This window comes from Protopterus annectens, chromosome 3.part0 (genome assembly GCF_019279795.1).
Source record: "Protopterus annectens isolate FY-2018-M chromosome 3.part0, PAN1.0, whole genome shotgun sequence".
Lineage (NCBI taxonomy): Eukaryota > Metazoa > Chordata > Ceratodontiformes > Protopteridae > Protopterus > Protopterus annectens.
The window spans coordinates 1,825,974,680-1,825,997,523 of NC_056731.1; positions in this window are offsets into that span (position 1 = coordinate 1,825,974,680).

The following is a 22,844-nucleotide window of genomic DNA, read 5'->3' on the forward strand; positions in this document are numbered from 1 at the left end:
GTTGCCTAGGCATGTGTGTGCGTGTGTGTGTGTATGAGATATGGGTTGAGAGTGTGCTCTGGGTAATACTGGGGTTGCTAACTGTGATTGCCTGGCCTTGATGTCATATGTATGAGTATGGATTTGCACCCCAACCTCTCTGCTAGTTCACATCTGTTATCCCTGTATGGTGGACATTGTGATATATAGTAGCGCCACCATATAAGAAATTTGCAAAACCCGCCCAACATTGGGCCAAGGTGTGACACACTCACACCCACCTCCACACAGTATATGAGTTACCAACACACACACACTTCTCATGTCTGGAAGTAGAACCCCTACCTAACTAGTTTATTACACTACAGAACTGCACAGTTATAATATGCACCACAGAGATTACTGGAGTATGCTTTCCCCAAAGGTGTGTATCACATTGGTTGACATCAGCAGGATTACCAAAGTAGGACATTCGAACTGTAGTGTGTGTGGCTAGGCTAAAATGCATTGCTCCCTACACAGACATTGAAACACACACAAAACATTTACAACTGATATGTGTGGGTATAGAACCCATAAAAGGGGTCTATATCACACTACAGCATGGATATGTTACAGGACACACCACAGGGATTACTGGAAAACTTCTTCCCCAAATGTGTATTTCACAATGAATGACATCAGCAGGATTGCATAAGTAGGGCATTTGAAATGTACTGAATATGACTAGCCTAAAATGCATTGCTCCCTACACAGACATTGAAACACACATAAAATGTCCAGAACTGCCATGGGTGGGAATAGAACCCTAGCAGAATTCTATATCACACAACAGCAGTATGCAGTTGTGGCACACATTATGGAGATTATTAGGCCGCAAACTTCCCAGAGGTGTATTTCTAGGTGGATGACATCAGCAGCCTTGCCAAAGTTGAGCATTTGAATTGTAGGAAGTGTGACTACCCTAAAATGCATTGCTTTCTACACGGACAGACACACACACATACACACTTGCCAAGTCTGGGATTAGAACACCTATCTAATTACTTTATCACACTATAGCAGTACACAGTTATAAGACTCGCTATGGAGATTACTGGACTGCATCCTTCACAAAGGTGTATTTCTAGGTGGATGACATCAGCAGCCTTGTCAGAGATGAGCAATTGAATTTTTGGGAGTGTGAGTATCCTAAAAAGCATTGTTCTCTACACAGACAGAAACACACACACACATATACATTTGCAAATCTGAGATTTGAACACCTACCTAACTAATGTATTACACTACAGCAATACACAGTTATAGGACGTGCTACAGAGATTACTGGGTGACATCTTTCACAGAGGTGTATTTCTAGGTGGATGACATCAACAGCCTTACCATAGTTGAGCATTTGAATTGTAGGGAGTGACTACCCTAAAAAGCATTGCTGTCTACACAGACAGAGTCAGACAGACACACATACACGCTTGCTAAGTCTGGGATTAGAACACCTACCTAACTAAATTGTCACACTACAGCAGTATGCAGTTACAGGATGCTCTACGGTGATTACTGAGCTACAATCATCCCAGGGGTGTATTTATAGGTGGATGACATCGGCAGCCTTACCAAAGTAGTGCATTTCAATTGTATGGAGTGTGATTACCCTAAAAAGCATTGCTCTCTACACAGACAGACAGACAGATACACAAACACACTTGCCAAGTCTGGGATTAGAACACCTACCTAACTTGGTTGTCACACTACAGCAGTACACAGTTATGGAAAGCACTACAGAGATTATTGGGCTACAAGTCTCCCAAAGGTGTATTTCACAGTGGATGACCTCAGCAGGGTTGTCATAGTAGGCCTATGTATGTCTACCTTTGGCTTATTATAATGTGTTGTCCTTAGATATATGTCTGTATTGCTATCCACTATGTGTGCAAAACATGTGTGGTGCATACTGAGGAGTGTCTGCACTAACATCTGTGACTGCCAGTTATGTTTGGTCCACTGGTGTTTGCAGACAGGACCTTCATGTGTTTAAGTGTGTGAGCATGCCCAGTATGCCTGTCTGTATTGAATGTGTGAATCAAGTCCAGGTAGTCTGTAATGCAGTGCTGGCCTATCTGTTGTACACCTACAGGTAGCATACTGTTTCTGCAGGGTATCCATCGGTCACATGGCATTGACTGTTACAACATTTCTACATGGGATGGGGGGGTCACATGTGACTATTTCTACATTTCTACACAGGATTGGGGGGGCACACCTGACAGTTACTACATTTCTACATAGGATGGGGAGGCACACCTGACTATTTCTACATTTCTACACAGGCTTTGGGGTGCACTCCCCACTGTTACTACATTTCTACAGAGGATGGGGGGCACATCTAACTATTTCTACATGTCTACACAGGATTGGGGGGGCACACCTGCCTGCTACTACATGTCATAATAGGATGGGGGGCACACCTGACACTTGTACACATTTGCTATGACTGTACTGGTATGTCAGGTACTCCATTTCATTCTGTAGTTTTACCTATCATGCTGCCTAGAGGCATACCAGTGTACTACAGATCTTAGCTTTTATTTACCTATGTATTAGTTTCAGACTTCCTGCCCTTCAGAACTGACATCCCACTGCCTGACCTGCTGTAGTCTGTCTATGTAGGCCTGGGGGGAGGTTACACGTAGGCATCATTCAGACTCCATAGCACAGCCTTTGTTTGTGTTTGTCTACACCTGTCCTGCTGGCTGTGACTGTTGTTTGTTATGTGAAGCCCCTGACTGGCATGGGTGAGTCACTTACCTTGTGGGTGTCCCAGTATTGAGGGTGGTGCTGCAGGGCTGCCTATGTCAGATGCACATAGTACACTCCCTACACATGGTTGAGCACAGGCAGTGTAATGTTTGGCATCTCTTTTACTGTATGTGAGAGTCAGAGAGAGTTGTCATTCCCTGGGTCCCTCCTGTGTTAGTGTATGTGGTATGTATTGCCTCTTTGCCAAGTCCAGGGCATACTGGGCATGCCTCCTTCTGCCTACTGGGGCAGGCTCAAGTTGTCCCTTTTCCAAGTCACTCTGTGCCTGTGCAGGCCTTGGCAATGGTGGGGGGCTGTGTGGCTCTTGCTCCATGCTGTTCCTGCTGCAGCTGTTTCCACAAGATCATATTGTGTAGCATGGTACATACAAGGACAATTTGGGTACATGTAGCTGGTGAGTACTGCAAGGCTCCACTGGATGTGTCCAGGCACTGGAACCATGACTTGAGCATCCCAAACACATGGTCTACTATAATTCTGGTCTGTGTGTGTGCCTCATTATGGAGTTCTTGTTCGAGTGTGTGTGCATTTCTGATGGGTGTCATCAGCCATGGCTCCAGTGCGTATCCAGCATCCCCCACTAGGTGACCATCAGGGATGTCCCCATTGGAAAATCTCTGGTACAGCTGTGTCAGATGCCAGATGTAAGAATCATGATAGCTTCCAGGGCAGCCAGCACACACATTCATTATTATGCCCTGGGCATCGCACACGACCTGCCAGTTGATGGAAGGAAAGCCCTTGCAGTTGATGTAGATCCTACCCTGCTCACCAGGTCGTGCTTTGATGCATATGTGTGGGCAGTCTATAGCACCCACTACCTCAGGGTATTCTGCTATTTGGTGGAACAGTTGCATATTGTTGGCCAATGCCTCACTTGTGTTGGGGAAATATACATGCTCACCGACATGTGCTGGCATGGCATCCAGGAACTGGTGGAGTACCCTGGATGCTGATGCCTGTGGGATCCCCATCATATACGCAGTTGTCCTTTGGAAGGTACCTGTATCTAGTATTCTTAGGTCTACACATACCGTGGTATCCGCTGGGATGGGTTCCCCTCTGTTAGTTCTGTGTGTGAGGCGTGGCCGGCACAGCTCAACAATTTGCTGTAGGAGGTCCCTGTCCACTCTATAGTGCTCCACTATCTCCAGCTCATGTAGCCCCTGGTAGGTTACCCTGGGTGGGTCTGTACAGTTTTCACTGTCTCTTCATTGTGGGTTGGTTGACAGCATTCTCATCCTCAACACCCTCAGCCTCTTCCACAAGTTGTTGTATGATAGCTATTGCAGCCCCTATCATTTTGCTGTTGTGAGTGCTAAAAGTTCCTCGCTTGTTTACACCAGTGGTGTGTGTGGGAAAAACCAGAGAGGAAGGTGTTTGCATAGTTTATAGTAGCATTCTGAGCTGGGCTGGTCTGCTGCCTGTGTAATTGGCTGATTCTGATACATCTCACCTGCCAGCTATGCTAGTTCTCCTTGGTTACCTTCCTAATGCTGTTTTCCCTTCCCATTGCCTTCCTGTTTAAGGCCAGGGGCGCACTGCACAACAGAGTGCACAAATGTGCATACTGCTGCTTTTTCCTGGTTTAACTTTTTTTCTGCCTTTAAAATCCAGTGCACGGCATGCACACCTACTTAGGTATTGTAAAGAGTGATAGGCAGGTATAGACAGATCTCCTAGCTTGGCTGTGCTAAGCTAAGAGCAAACCCAAACCACAGGGCTCCAATCCGCTTATAGTATGCCTCACACACTCCCACATGATGGCATCTAACTCCTAGGCTTGCACCAAGCTATTCCTACTCTTACACTTTTGAGACTTGACTCACATGCTGGGGAAAACTGGGATTCCCTGTCCTTCCCCTCATTTGCATAGGATTGCCTGCTAATGAATAGTTACATGTCTCACACTGAGCCTCCCCCCTTCCCCCTTAGCAACCACTACTCACTGGCCATGTTGTCTTCTGCCTGCCATTGACATGCATGGCAGACTACTGATTTTAGTTAGAATGCTTAATTTAGGTTTATTTTGTTATTTTCCCCCGATCCCATTTGCGAGCCACTACCCTGCGCTTAAACAGCCGAGATCGGCTAAAAAAAAAAAAGTTGATTATTTTATTTTTTTCACTGTTTGCAATTCCAATGGCCTTATACTTGGCCACTGGCATGCTTACTACATGATATGCAGCCTTTATTTGGAGCTGTCACAGTTCTGTTTTGGATTTTGCAGAAATGTACTCGGTTACTAACCGAGTACATTTCTGCAGATTACACTAGTCCTGCATGGCCAGTTGCAAGCTTCCTGGATTGCTAAATCACCTAATTTGCATAGATTTCTCCTGCAAATGGGGTGGTTTGCATACAGGGGCTTAGTCCTTGCAGGATTAGTGCAGGAGCACTTGTGCATGCCCCTGCAGGCTGTTCCTGGATCACACTGCAGACATATTGCCTGATGGAGCTCCTGCTCTGATCTTGCATGCTGTGCAACCTATAGAGAATTCGGGGGATATATATAGATATGGATATATCTGACATAGGTATACCCATGCATTCTGAAAAATGTGGTTAGGGCTCAATGGTTAACGGCACATATATTTCAGAGGATTTGCATAATATTGTTTGTAGATCAATGTGTAGCAATCTCTATTAACACAGTGGGCTTTGTAAAGACTATGGGTTCAAATTCAGGTGTTCCTGGTTAGAGTAAAGCATTCAGTGTTGAACTTGTCTGCAACCCATGTTTTGGTGACAATGAGTAATTTAGGTATTATGTTAAAATGGCTTCACCAACCTTGTTCCCTTTTCCTGCATTAGCATAGGAGGAAAGTGCTGTAAACGAAGACACCCTAATCTGCTCTGCCACCTCCCCCACAGACTTACAATCTTTATCCCAAATCACTTTCAACAAAGTAGAGAACTGGCTCACTGGTCACCGTCTACTACTAAACCCAAATAAAACCAAACTGTTACTCTTCTTCCCCACTCGCAAGGTCTCCTTACCTCCTCTCACCATAACATCTAACAATGCCACCATAATTTCCCCAGAAACTTGCACTAAACTACTGGGAGTAATCATCGACAACAACCTTAGGTTTGATGCTCACATAGACAAAACTATTAACACATTTAATAAGAAACTAGGCTCTTTATGCAAGATTAAACAATTCCTAACCCCATCTGCTAGGACTGTGATTGCCTGTACACATTTGCTATCAACACTTCTTTATGCCTCACCCATCTTCGTAAACCTAAGCAAATCAAACCTCAATAAATTTAGTAGCTGCTACAATAATTTTGCCAGATTTACCACAGGATCAGCTTATAGAACCCATCACTGTCAAAACCTTAAATCTAGACTGGCTAAAACTACCTTATCAACTTCAGTATAACCAACTTATAGTTGTTCACAAAATTCTCTACCAACCAGACAGTACACCCATACTAAAAAATATTATCACCCCCTACAGTAACCTAAAAGCCCTCTGCTCTTCCAACAGAATGCTAGTACAAACTGTTAAAGCCAACAATTCAGCTGGTGAATCACTATTCTCTAACTCTGCCGGTAAACTCTGGAACTTACTTCCTGCAGAACTTACTACAGTTCCCTAATTATCCCATTTCAAAATATCCCTTAAGAAACACCTAAAAATGCATTGGCTTTGTCTCTGCACAAACCCTTACTAACCCCCCACTCAAACATCAACTATAAATAATAACCTTATTACAGGAATGAAACTCTGATTCTCTGTTTAGAATTTTGTATGTCTCTCACCTACTGGATATAATTAAAGTAAGGATGATAGCCTGTCTCAACCATGTATGTTAACCATTATAAATGTATGTGTTTTCCCTTATCAGATGTAATCTCTAACTATTTCCTACTCAACTAATAATTTCCAACTATTTCCTGTGTGTATTTTAGAAAATCGTGAAAATATGTGTATATATTGTTATACAATATACAAGCAATATATGTATAAACACGCACTCAGGTCACTCCACAACAAGTACAAATATGACTCTGTCATTGTCCATGTTGGTATGAATAACCTGAGATGTACCTCCCTGGACTACATGAAAAGAGACATGGAAGAGCTCTCTGATCTTGTAGCCCAGGCAGGTATGACCCTAACCCTGAGGAGCATTCTGCCATAACCCAGAATGATACTGCAGTACAAGGACAAAATGATTGACTTCAACAATTAGCTAAGTTTCTAGTGTCATTCTAAAGGGATCTGGTATCTGTCTGCCTGGGATGACATGGTCAACAGACCACGATACTTTGCCAGAGATGGCCTGCACCTGTCACCCTTGGGATTCCAGATACTGGCTAAGGTTCCTGCCGCACCATAGTGCCTTTTTTAGGCAGGGTTCAAATGACAAATTCACCAGTATAACAGGAACAGGCAAGCAAAAACTGAGGGTGATGCTACACAATGCTAGAAGTCTAAATCTCAAAATGCACTCACTCGAGGCACTCCTTAATATGGAGAACATCGATATCTGTGCAGTGACTGAGACCTGGTTCAAGGCTCCAGAGAGCACCTCTGCACTACCAGGCTATAACTCGTACCACATTTTTTGGACATTTAACCTGGACCAGAACACCAAAGGCGGAGGTGTGTCCATATTCATTAAGGATATCCACACCTCCAGGCTAGTTGCTCAGCATAATGCAGCCAAGGTTATCCAAGTGCAATTAACTCTGGGCAAAACTGCAATCCAAATTGTAGCTTGCTACAGATCCCCCACCATGCCCCAGGATTCCCACTCCTCTTTTCTTTTTTTTTCACTAAATATTTTTTTATTATTTCAAATAAGATCTGTTAAAAAACATTACATGAAATAAAGATAAATAACATATTTATAATTCTAAAACATTACTAACTTCAAACCATTGTATAACTATTTACATTGGTGTCTATTCAAATAACATTGAAATTTTATATTATGTAAAATTAGAAACATAAGATGATATATCTTCATCGATCTTTTCAAATATTTCCAGTACTTTCATCCAAGAGTAATGGTAAGAAGTAGATCTTTTAGTTCTGTTCTTCACTGTTAATATTTCCATGTGTGCAACTGTTGATGCTAAATTCTTAAATTCAGTGAACGTAGGAGAAGTCTCATTTTTCCAATGTATAGTTATGATTTTACATGAGATTGCCAATAGTGCCCATAGGATTTTAGTGTCTTTTTTTGATACACCTTTTGGAATAGGAGAGTTTAATAAAATTAAAGACTTTGTTAATTGAAAATTATCATTATAAACAGTCTGAAAAATAGTTAATAGACTTCCAATACATATTAAGACATATGAATTCATAAAAAACATGCTGCCAATCTCTTTTAACTTGATATGGCATCTCCAACACTGATCTTCAATAGAATACATTTTGGTTAGCCTATGTGGTGTATAGAAACTTCTATGTAGATATCTCCAAGAGAATAATTGCCAGTATTTTGATAATGTAGAAAATATGGAAGATTTTAAAATATTATTTTTTCTTCTTCAGTTGGAGGATTATTGTTTATTAAAGTATAATAATCCCAGTATGATTTTTCATGATAGTTTTTTGTTTTTTTAACAATTTTATAGATATTAGACAAATAACCTGCACCCTAATAAGGCTGTTTTGTGATAAGAATAAGGTATTCAATGAGTTTTAGAGCTTCATGTCTAACTGAAGGTTGCATTTTATTCTATTTTATTTATAAGAAAATGCCTTAGATTTTGTAAAAACAACCAATTGTCTTTATTTTTATTATAGTTATACATTATCTGTTCATTTGTTAGTATTTTCCCTTTCTCTTTAAGTTGATGCCAAAAGAGTAATGATTCTTTTTTAAGTATATTTATTTTAGAAATTTGGGATGTATCTAGAATATTTGGTGTAAAAGCTATAGGGAAAATAAGAAAAATCTAAGAATTAATATTTGGTATTTTGTTTATATATGTTTTGAACACTGAAAGTGTAGAGCTTATATAGTTTGATGACAATTTATTGATATCATTCTTTTTCCCTAAAAAATAATCTTTTAACATCCATATAAGGGGTGATGATATCACTGTTAAGTTGTTCTGTATATGATTGTAATTAACTTCTATGCAAATCTGCTCATGGGCTTGTTTCCATATAGGTGTGTATGAATTATTTAACCATAGTGTTATATTTTTAATAACAGATGAGGTAATATATAAATCAATATCCGGTAAATTAATTCCACCATCTTCCCAATTTGGTAAATGTTTATTTAAGGCTATACAGGGTTTATTTGGAAACCACAGAAAATTTAAAATTAGTTTATTGTATCTTTGAATAATATATTTGTGAGGTGGCAATGAAAAATGTATTAAGTATAATATTTTGGGAAATATGATTACTTTAATAAGATATAATCTGTCTGCTGTTGAAAAGATGCATTTATTCCAGTAACCAATTGTTTGTTCTATTTTATCTAGTATTTCATTATAGTTAAATATTAAAGAATCTGTTAATTCATTGAGTAGATTTATTCCCAGATATAATAATTTATTTTCTCTTACTATATATTTGGAAAATCTTTTGTTTATATTCTTTTTTTTTACAGTTACAGGGCATAATTTTTGTTTTATTTTCATTAAACTTTAAGCCTGAAATATTTTGAAATTTATTAATGAAGTTAAATAGAGCATTTAAAGACTCATTGACATCTGAGAGAGTTAATAATATGTCATCAGCAAAGAGCTGGATTTTAAGGTTTAACATTTTATTTATACAAATGCCCTTTATGTTAATGTTTGATCTGACTTGATTTGCAAAGGGTTCTATGAGTAATGCAAATAACAATGGTGATAAAGGGCAACCCTGTTTAGTTCCCTTTTTTAATTGTTATAGGGCCTGATCTATGTCATCCTAGTTTAACATATGCAGTAGATTTTTCATATAATATTTGGATAAGGTTATTAAAATTAGAAGGAAAGTTATATTCTTTTAAAACTAGAGAAAGAAAGTTCCAGTTAATCGAATCAAAAGCTTTATTAATATCTAATGAGATTACATTTAAATCTAGGACTCTATGTTTGCTATAGTCTATTAATGTTAGTATTCTTTTAATATTATCTGAAGTGTTTCTTCCTTTAATAAAACCTGTTTGATCTTTGTGAATTAAGAAAGGAAGAAAGTGTTTGATCCTATCTGCGTATATAGCCATAAACATCTTATAGTCTATATTGAGTAATGATATTGGCCTATATGAGGAGCACTGCCTCTCATCTTTATCTGGTTTGATAATTGGAGATATCAATGAATATTTCCAAGAGGTTGGAATGTTGACATTTTTTTTGGCTATATCATATACTTTTAATAGTAAGGAAATGGCATGATTGGGTATTAATTTATACATTTCTGGTAGCATATTATCTGGGCTAGGTGCTTTAATTGTCTTGAGCTTTTTAATTTGTGACTTTAACTCTGTCATATTGATTGGTTTGTTTATAATATCTATTTGTTCTTGTGTTAATTTAATATGAATATTATTTTCTAAGTATTTTGTTATATCCTTAGTAGGTGTATCCTGAGTGTTTATGGAATTGCCAGTGTTAAATTGAAGTCTGAATGCTTCTAAGACATCATTTAGATCTGTAACTCTTTTGTTAGTATTAAGAATAAATATTTATTTTATTTGTTTAGATTTAATTATTTTTTTTGTTCTATTCGTTAAGTGTCTCAGGTGTGCTGAATTAGTGGAGTATGAATTTATTTTTATTTTTTCTAAATTAATCATAATCTTATGATGTAACAATTCTGCATACTTCTTATTGATTTGTTTAAGTTTTTGAACATTTAAGAAGTATTTCCCTTTCGTATTTCCAGCTTCAATTCAACTGCTTTGTTTTGTAAATCTAGCATATATTTATTCCATAACTTCCTTTTATTTATGTACCAAGATAATGTTTTCCCATATGTAACTGCTTTTAATGAATCCCAGACATGTATTTCTGAAATATCCTCTTTGTGATTTATTTCTAGAAAATTTTTGATTGTTTCTTCATAAAATTCTTTGAATTCTGTCATTTTTGTGATATAAGAAGGTATCCTAGTAATGGGATTTGAATAAAAAGGTGTAAGTTCTATTTCAAAGACTATGGCATTATGATCAGATAATGGACAATTTATAATTTTAACTTTGTCAGTTTTTGTTATTTGGTCATTGGCAACATATATTCTATCTATTCTTGAGTTAGTTTTATATCTATGAAAATAAAATGTGAAGATTAATGAGTTTGGTTCTACAAATTTATTTATGTCTTTTAAATATAATGTATCTATAAATTTTGACAGTGCTTTAGCGATAGGTTGTTTTCTTCTTTTAGATTTAGAATCTGTATCTTTTTCATTCATTCTACAGTTAAAATCTCCTGCCAATACGAGGCTACCCTTAGTTAAATGAATTATCTCTTCAAAATGCTGTTTAACTGTTCTTAATCCTAGTCCTGGGATCCAATATAAATTTACTAACATATAGATTATCTTATTTAGTACTATTGAAGCTAAACAAAACATACCTGATGTATCTTGATGAGTAGTAATTATTTTAGGTGTTATAGCTGAGTTACGAAGAGTATAGCTACTCCTCTTTTTTTGTTTTGTATTGAGAGTTTATTAGTACTGTGTAATTATTAATATTTAAGTTGTTTATATATCTATCTAATAAATGTGTCTCTTGTAAAAAGACTATTTGTGGTTTATGTAAGTTTATGTATTTGAATAGGCTTCTCCTTTTATTACTATTATTTAGACCATTAATATTTATGGATAGACATTTCATTTCCTAGTTTTGAGTTTATTTTATATGTGAATTTATATAAATATTGTTTACACTTAGTTTCATCTTGGATGTAGAATTCAAAAATATTTTTCTTGTGTGGTTTTTACATGTTTCTAAGTGACACCAAAGTGGTAGAATAAAAAAAAAAACAAAGAACTTCCAGACTTGTAATTCTTAACCTTAAAAACCATTCCCTATCACTATGAGGTAATATACCTCCTTGTTTGATTAGTGAAACTAACCAAACAATCTTTCTACCCTCTCTAATAATATTTGGATCAGTTACTCTTATCCTCTAAGTTTTAAATAAAGATAATTGAATAATATATTAAGATAATCTAATCAGCTAAAATATATAAATTTACTTTTACTCTTTATTTTATTGTAATTCAACAATACTTATTTCAAATCAGACTTCAAAAGGTACAAACATTTAGACTAAGATAATATCATTTCAAAATAGTTTAGAGTATTAAATATTTACTCATGTTAAAATCTATAACTTTATATTGTAGACATCTGTTAAAAATTATTTACTGACATTACTTTACAATACAATACCATTGCTGTGTAAGTGCTTTTAGGTTCATAGGTTCATAGGTTCATACTAGGCTATCTGCCCTAGGGCATTTATAAGCCTAGCCAGAGTGTGTTTGGCTTTCATCACCCATTTTAAATGAATTTTGCTATGCCCTTTTTCGAGGTTAGTATACTGTGCCTCTGTCTAACAGTGACACAGAAGTGATACCCGGGGTAAACCTACAATCTCCCATCCACTCATCAAGATTCCTCTTGAAGAGAGTCAATGAGGGACTCTGCATAACCTGGACTGGGATTTTATTCCAGAGTGAAGGGAGCCTCTGGGTTATGAATCTTTCCCTCCAGCATGTCCTATTTATTCCAGTGCTGAGGTTCAAGTCTCTTGAGCGCGTAGCTCGATGGGATTTGGATTTTCTGAGGTGCAGCATGTCCATTAATTCCGGGTTGGACATGGCTTTATACGTCAGGCACATATCGCCTCTGAGCAGGCAGTATGCCACTGAGTAGAGCTGGAGTTTCTTTAACCGTGCAGCATATGGCATCTGTTTCAGCCCTTTGATCCTCTTGGTGAGGTACTTTTGGGGTCTTTCCAGTTGCTGCAAGTGTCTGGTAAGGTACATCCCAAAAGGGGCATTGTACTCAATTATGGGCCTGATGAGGGATGAGTAAAGAGTCACGATGACCTCCCCTGATCTAGATGTGAATCCCTTCATGATTAGGTGGGCTATATAAAATGTTTTTCTAACCACTTTGGCCACGTGGTTGTCAAATGAGAGATTGCTATCAACTAGGGTCCCCAGGTCCCTAATTACTTCTTCTGTACTTAATGGATTACCACCTATGTGGTAATTTGTGGGCACTTTGTTTTTGCCAAAGGAGATGACTATACACTTTTTGGAGTTTAGCTTGAGGCCATGGCTCTGGCACCAGTTGTCTGTTTCTATGAGGCCCTTTTGTAGGATGCTTGTGTTGGCTGGAGAGTCGATTATGGTGCCTAGTTTGCAGTCATCTGTGAACTTGGTCAGCCACAGTCCTTCCGTGTTGGCCTGTACCTCTGAGAAATATATACCGAACAAGAGAGGTCCCAGGACTGAGCCTTGTGGGACATCACTTGTAACTGGTTTGGAGTCTGACATGGCTCCAGCAATTCTAACCATGTGGGTTCTGTCCTTGAGCCAGTTTGCAACCCATCTAGTGACATAGGGGTTTATATTTAACCTGGTGAGCTTATCTATAATGCCCAAGTGGGGTATTGTATCGAAGGCTTTTATGAGGTCCAGGTAGGCTGTGTGGACCACCTTCCCCTTGTCAATGGCCTTGGTGACTGTTTCAAAGAAATCGACCAGGTTTAAGAGGCAGGATCTGCCCTTAACAAAGCCGAACTGGGTAGGATCCAGTGTCTGTAGGTCCCCAATATCTTTATTTATGAGGTCCATGATGATCCTTTCCATAGCTTTGCAGACCAAGCTAGTCAGGCTTATGGGGCGATAGTTTCCAGGATCCGTTGAGGCACCACCTTTGTGGAGAGGGACCACTATTGCTGTACGCCACTCTTTGGGTACATATCCTGTAGTAAGGCTGAGATTGAACAGTAGTTTTATGTTTGGGTTTAGCTCTTCTTGGAGTTCATGTAGGACACAGTCTGGGACACCGTCTGGTCCCATTGATGCTGTGTTTTTTGCTTTGGAGAGGGCGGCTCTTACCTGAGCATCTGAGATGTCTGGGGAGCAGCACTCTGCTGGGATAGATATTTGCCCTTTTTGTGGGGAGGGAGAAGTTTGCGCTGAACCTGTCAGCTAGGATGTTGGCAATGTCTGTGGGTTCGGTGTATTTTTTGTCATTTTGGACTAATTCTGAGCATATCTGGGAATTCCCACCCAGGTTCCTAACATAACTAAAGAAAGCCTTGTGATTATCCTTAGAGTCCTGTGCAATTTTTCTCTTGAAGCTGGCCTTAGACGATTTTATGAGTGCCCGTAGTTTTTTTGCTAATACTGATCAGAGATGCCTTCCCTTTTTGGGATTTTGCTCTATCATGTAGTAGCTTCCTCCTTCTATTGTATAGTTTGTTTATGGCTGGGGTCCACCAAACAGGATGCCTGCCTTTGGAGGATATGGTCTTGGTTTTATTTGGGATTGCATGATCCATGCATTCCTGAAGGTGTTCATAGAATGCGTTTATAAAGGATTCTGCGGTTTGAGCCATATTTTCCACAAGCCCAGGGGCTTTGAAAGATTCCACCTCGGTTTTGAGGAGTATGAAATTTGCTTTAGAGAAGTCTTTCACTGTGGTTTTCTGGGCAGTGGGTGGGGTTGGGATGTGCATATCCAGTGAGATTAGTTTATGGTCTGATCTTACCAGTGAGGGATACACTTCTGGTCTGGAGCATAGAGCCCCCATGTTGGTGATGATCAGGTCTAGTATGTTTTCCCCTCTTGTGGGAGTGGCAACAAGTTGTTCCATAGCATTTGAGTTTATACATTCTAGGAACCTTTGGGCTAGGGTGTTGGAGCTAGAGTAATGCTCCCAGTCTATGTTTGGGTAGTTGAAGTCACCCAATATAATGGTGTTTGGAGAGACCTTCATATTTTTCAGTATTCTCAGGAAGGCCGAGTGGGGTTCCTGGGTTTGGGAGGGTGGTCTATAGCAGGCTATAAATTGGAAGGCAGTTTTACCCACTGTTAGTTGCACATGGATAGTCTCTGATGCTTTGTGCTGTGTCACCAACTTGGAGGTGTAGGTATCTTTGACGAATATTGATACTCCCCCTCCTTTTGTGGTTCGGTCCAAGTTTTGGGGCCAAAAAGCATGGTATGAGGTATAACCTGGTAGTGCTGGGGTGCTATCAGGAGCCTTTAACCAGGTTTCTATTACTGCACAGATATCGAAGTTCTCCATGCTAAGGAGTGTTTCGAGTGCATGCATCTTGAGGTTTAGACTTCTGGCGTTGAGTAGCATTACTCTTAGTTTCTTATCCCTTGTAATACCTATGGAGGTGGGTTTGTCTTTTGAGCCTTGCCTAAAAAAGGCACTATGGGGGTGGCAAGAGCCTTTGCCAATATCCAAATGCCCAGGGGTGACAGGTGCAAGCCGACCCTAGTGAAGCATTGTGGCTTGTCGAATATGTCATCCCAGGCTGATAGGCATTGGATCCCCTTTGAATGACACCGATACTTAAGCCAATTGTTGAAATTGATCATCTTGTCTTCATATTGTGGCATCATTCTTGGTGAGGGTAAGATGCTACTCAAGGTCAGGGTCATACCGGCCTGGGCTACATGCTCAGCGAGCTCCTCTATGTCTCTTTTCATGTAGTCCAGGGAGGTACATCTCAGGTCATTCACACCAGCATGGACAATGACTGAGTCATATTTGTACTTGCCTTGGAGTGACCTGAGTGCTTGTGTTATGTGGTGGATCTTAGCGCCCGACAGGCAGCTCACCGTGACCTTCTCCTTGTTCAGCCTGGTGAGCGGGACGTCAGTGTGCCTGACGATAGAGTCACCTATTACAAGTGTATCAGGTGTGTTGTTTAACCTTAAGGGCTGTGACTGTTTGGCACACTGGTTTTGTGAGCTATGTGTTGCACGTGTTTTGTTTTGGGTTAACGGTTGCTTGGATGTCTGCTTTGGAGGTCTCTGCTGCTTAGGCAGATTTTTATTTAGAGCCTCCGAGTATGTTTTTGTGTGTTTATGTGTTTGGTTTGCTGTCGTGGTAGGTCTATGTGAGACTAGAATTGTAGTGAGTGTGGTTTCCTTCTCCTCCTGACTGGTTACACCAGTACTGAGTTGAGAGAGCTTAGCCTCCAGTTTGGCTATATGGTTGCATCTCTCACATGTGTTGGAATTTGTTGGGAGGAGGAGAGGGTTGTCTGTGTACATGAGGCAGTTGTAACATTGCCTCAAGATTCCCAGATTCACCAGCTGGACCGGAGAGGAGATTGACAACTGACCTTTGGATATGCTAGAATAGTATTGGGAATTCCTTTATAATTAAAAAAGGGCCAATGGAGAACAAGGTACTCAAGGGGAGTTTGTGAGGGTGTAGTGCTTTTAATTTTTTAGTGCTGACTTATATAATTGCTTTAGTGAGCAAGTGCCAGGCTTTAGAGTAGGAATAGGGTGTTTATTATGAGGACTAGATAATTTCTAAGGGGAAAAAGTGAAGAGCAGACTTTGTGGAGCTGAGAATGGTTTAAACCCAATTAAGCGGAGCTGCTCGATGCTGCGCTATGTGCAAAATCGCCCAAAGCCTCGCCAAAGCGGGTTTAATACAGGGGGACTTGAAAGAGCTAGAAATTTGCCCAAAATGGCCAATAGACTACCAGATTCTTGTGCTGGGAACACTTGTCCAGGGATAGATAGGCTGCTCTAAGCTCCCCACCGCCACTGGTGAACAAAGAAGCCTCCCTTTATCCAAGAAAGGAAATGTGCAACACAGGAACTTTCCAAAAGTCCAGAATACAGCAAAGCCTGTATTTGGACTACTCTAGGTCAGGAAAGATGGGAAACAAGGATAATTTTTTTTTTTTTTCTTTTTTGCAACAAACAGCAGGAAAATGCAATAAATATGTAACACAGGCTAGCACACTTGAGTGTGTAGCATCAACAGGTAAATGCAACAAACAGGACAAACTTTAAAAGTGCAGGTGCAAAAACAACTTTAAACAGTTTAAAACAGCTCAAGAAGAGCAGTTTAGAGTACTCAAGTCCAAAACCAGTTATTAGAGTAGTATTTACAAAGTCACATTTGAATAAAAACATAAATAGTTCTGAAACCATATCATATTTCATGTTTAAAATAAACTGAAATACAATAGAATGCACAAACATATTAATATTTCTTTAATGGGCATCAAATATGTTTGGCTAATTGCATTTTCTAACTTTTCAAAAACATTCCCCATGGGTGGAGGCAACAAGATCAAAATTTAGACATCTCCGTTATTTAAGAGATTGCTTATAATGTTGTTATTTGATTGAGTGTTTTGTTGTTAACAATTTTATCAATTTTCATAGTGACTTTGTATAATCAAAAGACACAGTACAAAGGTAAAACTACTGTTCATTTGACCACATTTTCCAACACAAACACATACTATCTCTTACAGCTTAGATTGGCATTTAATCAGTGAGTTTATCTGCTGACAATGATTGTGTCTTTCGGCTTTCCCCAGTTAGGGGTCGCCACAGTGCAACTCCAGTCCACTAATGATTGGCAGTAGATTTTCACATGCTGGCTTGCCAGGTCTAATGCACAACCTTCAATGAAGGAATGCCCATTCACGCATGTCGACACACAGAAGATGCTCTGAGAATCGAACGGGCAACATCTAACTGTGAGGCGACAATGCTACCGCAGCACCACCACTGCATTGGGTTACTTAACATCAGTAATTTAATCTTATAATTGAGTAACATTTTTGGATTTAAACATCTGCAATTTCTTATTATAGATGCACCACTGAGGCTGTACTTATGCTTAGAAAATAGCCACTAATTGTTCTATTTGTGTTTGGTGATATTGTGTTCTCGTGTACTGTGTTTCAGTGTGTGTGTGTGTGTGTGTGTGTGTGTGTGTGTGTGTGTGTGTGTGTGTGTGTGTGTGTGTGAGTATGTTTATGTTTATATTTTTTACTTTTATTGATAAAAAAAAAAAAAAAACTTTTGTGTATTGTAGTCATGTTTGTCATGCTGGCATATTATATTCCTTTTGTTAACCAGGTAAACCCTCTAGGTATATAACTGATTTTATGGTGACCCAGGAGGATGTCTGGTTATATGATTTGTTTTGAGTCGCACAGTAGGGAACTACAGGCTGAGGGAATAAAACTCTGTCAATACAAAGTTTTATTCCACTATTTTCTAACTAACATTAAATTTCTGATAAAAAATCCTCACTATCCTGGATAATATCTAGGACTTACAAGTCATTAAAAATTGCTGTCAGGAATGCTGTTTCTCATACTCTATCCTAATCAGTGTGATGAAGACACATTATTTTGTATCTCAGCCTTCTTATATAAAACATGTGTAAAATTAAATCTGCATACATTTAGATGAAACACAAATATTACTTGCATTTTATTAAAAGGAATTTGGGTTCTTGTATCTTTAAAAGTGAACGGTGCTTATTTCCTGAATAGACATCAATTATATAGGGTCAGGGGATGACGTAAATAAGTAAATGTGACAAGCAATAAGGAACTCGAGTGTCTAGAGATATTCATGGGTGTTTAATTGTCTCGAGAGCTAAGCGGGAAAAGGAATGTGTTTTTCTCTCTTTTTTTTCCTTTCCCTGTCACGCTTCGTGAGAAAATCATATAGTGTGCACGCGAGCACTCTAGTCTGCCGAATAGAGATTAGCACCAACTAAGCCTGCATTTTAAACATAAGATGCCGTATCTCTCAACAAGAGAAAAGGCAAAAGAACACCCAAGCCATTTAAAGGCATCTCTCAACTCCGGACGTCCAGAGCCATAACACAGTCGACTCGTAGCCGCAAATTATCAGTGACAACATAGTTCTGCACTGTATTAGATTTAACACAAGCATATGGGTCAAAGACAGAACAGCTTTTAATGCCATCTAAACTAGTCTTATGAAATGTTTAAACTGAAATACTTCATTTCAAAACAGCACATTCCAGTGCAGCATTACTATTTACTCAATCAGGGACATTTTTAACTCATAAAAAGCAATGTTGTTACGAATGAAACTAATAACAAAATATATAGCAGCTGTTATTATATCTATTAAGCAATGTAATCATATACTGGTTAAAGTATTATAAGTTCATAGCCGCAAAATATCAGTGACAACATACTCCTGCACTGTATTACATTAACACGAGCATATGGGTCAAGGACAGAACACCTTTTAAGACTATCTAAAATAGTCTCATGAAATGTTTAAACTGAAATACTTCATTTCAAAAACAAAAACATCACATTCCCTTCAGCATTACTATTTACGCAATCAGGGACATTTTTAATTCATAAAAAGCAACGTTATCAGTGATGTAACTAATAAAATATATAGCTGCTATTATTATAGCTATTAAGCAATGTAACCATATGAAGACTTTATAAAAAAAAAAGAACAAAGTAAAAAGAAAAAGAATATATACTTGAGAACATTTTTATGTGTTGATTTTTCTGATTAGAAATATAAAATTAATGAATAATAAAGTAATGTTTAATTTGTGCTTAATATATTAATGTGATTTGAGATAAATGCATTTAAATTAATGTTAACTTTGAGAATTAAAGTATAATTGAAAACAGTACCTGTTTCAGATTGACTTGAAGGCAGAAAGAACTTTTCTTTTGTTCTTAGTATTATTATTTAAACTTTTACAGAATATACCATTTGTTAGATTATTTGTCCTTTAGTTTTTTTTTTTCTCAACAGTTTTCCAGTTATTTACTTCAGCATTTCTCTTTGGTGTACTAATTGAGCAGTCCATAGATTCTTCATGTGTTAGGATGTTATTGTTGGTAAGGTATTTTATTGCTGAATCTACTGTTTCGAATACTTTTATTCCATTTGGTAGAAAAACTCTCAGTCTTGCTGGGAATAAAAGATGGGTTTTCAATTGCTTTTTTTTCAAGGTATTTATTATTGGTAGAAATTCTTTTCTTTTTGATACCACCTTTGTAGAATAATCATTGTCAAATCTTATTAATGAATCATTGTATTTGATGGGAGAATTTGCCAAGCATTTCTTAATATAAGATCTTTATCGTGTGTAGAAAAAAGTCTTACAATTATGGATCTCGGCTTGTTTTTACTTGAAGAAGAAGTATTTCCAGAAGCTGCTAGTGATCTATGCGCACGTTCTATACCAAATGAAAGAGCTTCAGGTATTTTTGTTACATCTGGTATTCAAGTGGTAAGAAAGTTTATCATATTGTCCCCTTCAGATTTTTCTGGTAGACCACATATTCTGATATTATTTCTTCTTGTTCAATTTTCCATGTCATCAAGCTTTTCTACTAAATATGTATTCTGTTGAAGTAAGAATTCAGTTCTTCTATTTGGACTCTAGTGTCAATGTCATTCAATGACTGTTCAATAAGTGATATCTGTCCTTTCTGCTGAGTAAACATTTCTTGAAGCTGTTCTAGTTGTTGTGAGCACTTTTCTTTAAAAGTATCTATTTTATTGTCCATCTTGTCAATTTTTATTGTAAGTTCCTGTATATTTGTAATGAGAGATTGCAGGTCTTTTTTGAGAGAAGAGTCTTGTGCTGAATTCCTTAGATGGCTCATGGTGTGTAGCTGATATTGGTGCTGATTTTCCAGTAATTAATTTGACAGGAATTATTCAAGTTCTGACAATGAAAGTTTTCTTGTAGATGCTCGAAGTTATTAGAAATAAGTTAGTAATAAATATTTCTTCAAATTAAATGTTATTTTGTGAAATTCCTGTCAGGAATTGAATTGAGGTAAGAGAGCTGAAATGAAGAGCAGCTATCAGTTCAGCATCCTAGCCACGCCCCCTCCCACTCCTCTTTTCTTGATGTACTGGAAAATATTAGGGTTCAACCAAACACCCTAATAATGGGCGATTTCAACTACCCCACCATTATCTGGGAAAACTACTCATGTACCAACTCCTTCACTCATCGCTTTCTGGAATTCATAAACTCCAATGCCCTGGATCAACTTATCCACACCCCCACCAGGGGCAACAATATCCTAGATCTAGTCATTACCAACATGAGTGACCACTGTTCCACACATGAAGTCAATGCCTCATTGGTCCGATCCAACCATAAGCTAATTACCCTAGATATCCACATCCTGCCCCCACCCCCCCATTAAGGAAACCACAGTAAAAAAATTCTCCAAAGCCAACTTCATGCTTCTTAAGATAGAAGTGGTGAATTTCATGAAACCCATGCAGATGGACAATACAGTTATGACTACTGAATCCTACACAATTGCAATTTATAAGCACTTACACGAGTGCATGGATTGTGCTATTCCAAACAGAACCAAGATGCTATCCTCCAAAAAAAGGAAGCCAATCTGGTGGTCCCCTGCCATAAACAAACTGTTGCAAAAAAGAGTAAATTCCCATGAGTGGAGGAGCTCCCTAGTCAGCTTCAGTATGAAGCTGCGATCCCTGATAAAATCCTCCACAGCTAGTTACAAAAACAAAATCGCCACTGATTCTAAAGACAACCACAAAGCATTCTATAGCTATGTCAAGAAACTCAATGGCAACACTCATATCTGCTCTGAGTTACAGCACAATGGCCCTAAATATACAGACCCAACTGATATTGCTAACATCCTGGAAGATAGGTTCAGTGCTAACTTTACCCCCCCTCTCAGCCCCTAAAGAGCCCATATTTATACCAGAAGAATGCAAAGTTCCTGTAATCACAGCTGCACAGGTAAAAACCACATTCTCCACAGCCAAGAACATAGCATTCATGGGACCAGACAACATCCCAGGCTGCATTCTACACAAACTACAGAATAAACTGGCACCCCACCAAAGTAGCATGTTCAATCATAGCCTCACCTCAGGCTTTGTGCCCACTAAATGGCACACAGCGATGGTTATCCCACTCCACAAGGAAAGAACCACCACAGACCCTGGGAACTACCACCCCATTAGCCTGACGAGCCTGGTCTGCAAGGCCATGGAACATATCATCATGGAACTTATAAACAAAGACACTGGTAATCTCCAAACTCTGGACCCCACCCAATTCAGGTTTGTAAAAGGCAGATCATGTCTCCTAAACCTGATAGACTTCTTTGAAGCAGTCACCAAAGCCGTAGACGAGGGTAAGGTGGTTCACACAGCCTATCTACATCTTGCCATGGCTTTTGACACCATCCCCCACCCTGGAATTATAGATAAAATCACTAAACTAGGTATAAATCCCTATGTTACAAGATGGGTTGCCAACTGGCTCACTGGTAGAACCCACACTGTGAAAGTAGCAGACTCCAAATTCAACTTCAGACCAGTGACAAGTAGAGTACCGCAGGGTTCAGTCCTGGGTCCTCTCCTGTTTGATATCTACTTCTCTGAAGTATAGGCTAACACAGAAGGTCTTTGGCTAACGAAGTTTACAGATGACTGCAAACGTGGAGCCATAATCGAAACTCCTAACGATATGGACATCCTACAAAAGGGCCTCACTGAGACAGATGCCTGGTGTCAAAGCCATGGCCTCAAGCTCAATGCCAAAAAGTGCATTGTCATCCCCTTTGGTAAAATCTCTGTACCTATGAACTACAACATAGATGGTAGTATACCTAACACTGAAAGTGTGATAAGAGACCTTGGGACACAGGTGGACAGTAGTCTCTCCTTTGATAATCACATCGCCACAGTAGTCAGGAAATCCTTCTATGTGGCACACCTCATCACAAAAGGTTTCTCATCCAGAAAAAGGAGGTCATTGTTCCCCTCTACTCATCACTCATTAGACCCATTATAGAGTACAATGCTCCTTTTGGTATGTACCTCACAAGACATCTACAACAACTGGAAAGGCCACAGAAATACCTCACAAAGAGGATTACTGGCCTCAAACAGATGCCCTACACAGACCATTTAAAAAAACTCCAGCTTTACTCTGTCGCATATCGCCTACTCAGAGGTGATCTCTGCCTGACATACAAAGCTATGTCAAACCCAGAGCTGTTGGACATGCTCCACTTAAA